The sequence below is a fragment of the Medicago truncatula genome, chromosome 2, assembly GCF_003473485.1.
Source record: "Medicago truncatula cultivar Jemalong A17 chromosome 2, MtrunA17r5.0-ANR, whole genome shotgun sequence".
Taxonomy (NCBI): Eukaryota; Viridiplantae; Streptophyta; class Magnoliopsida; order Fabales; family Fabaceae; genus Medicago; species Medicago truncatula.
Window position 1 is genome coordinate 27,804,255 of NC_053043.1, and position 1,192 is coordinate 27,805,446.

General features: G+C 38.7%; 1 non-coding gene across 1 annotated transcript; it reads right to left on the minus strand.

The window, feature by feature from the left end:
- Positions 1–793: 793 nt before the first annotated feature.
- On the minus strand, positions 794–900 carry LOC112419580 (small nucleolar RNA R71). Its single transcript, XR_003009707.1, has one exon. It is a non-coding gene; the product is annotated as a small nucleolar RNA R71 (small nucleolar RNA).
- Positions 901–1,192: the final 292 nt, after the last annotated feature.

Here is a 1,192-nt window from a genome sequence, read left to right on the forward strand (position 1 = left end):
TTAGTATAATATTTAGTTTCGTTTTAATTAGATTTAAGTTTATTTTATTTTAATATTATTTCCTTTTAGAACTATTTTACTTCAATTGCATATTATTATATTTCAGGAATGAATATTTGATGGATTTAGTCTTGGAGCAAAAGAAAGGGGTTTTGGAGCTGATTCGATGCAAAAATACGAAGATTCGGAGAAAAAAATAGGTCTCCCTCAAGTCAGAAGCTTGGCACGGCCCATGCTAAGCTTGGCGCCGCTGCCGAGGAGTTAACTAATTTAATTAACCTTATCTTTGTGATTAGAATCTTTTCTTTTACCTTTTCCTCAACTTCTTTCTTTCTTTTGTTTTACCGTTAACTTCTTCAGTTCTCAATTTCTTATGCGAAGAAGTAAAAGCCTCGGAGAATTTATTCCTCAGATCGAAAGATATTTGCATATGAAAAGGAGAGAGGCACAAAATAATATTGCCATGGTTGAACGCACTCTCAACGAGTATGCTACACCTTCTACAGAAGAGCCACAAGCTATTATTGTGCACCCGATGGTAGAGGGTAACAACTTCGAGATTAAGCCTGCACTAGTCAATTTGGTGCAGCAAAATCAGTTTTCTGGATCACCCACTGAGGATCCAAATCTCCATATTTATTCCTTCTTAAGACTCAGTGGCACTATAAAAGAGAACCAAGAAGCCGTGAGACTTCATCTCTTTCCCTTTTCCCTAGAAGTTGGTTTCATCACTTCATGGGATCAAATGAGACGAGCATTCCTTGCCCGATTCTTTCCCCCCTCTAAAACCGCTAAACTAAGAGATCAAATCACGCGTTTCAATCAAAAAGATGGGGAGTCTGTATATGATGCGTGGGAGTGTTTCAAGGAAATGCCTAGACTTTGTCCCCACCATGGTTTAGAAAAGTGGCTCATAGTCCACACTTTTTATAATGGCCTAACATATACCACTAAGATGTTTGTTGACGTAGCTGCAAGTGGAGCCCTAATGAACAAGAACTATAAGAGGCTTACGCTTTGATAGAAGACATGGCTCAGAATCACTACCAATTGACCAACGAGAGAGCCATCACGACTTCTACACCCTCTAGAAAAGAGTCAGGTATGTACGAAGTCTCTGACTATGATCACCTTGCTGCTAAGGTGGATGCACTAACCCAAAAATTTGAAAAACTTAATGTTAGTGCTGTCA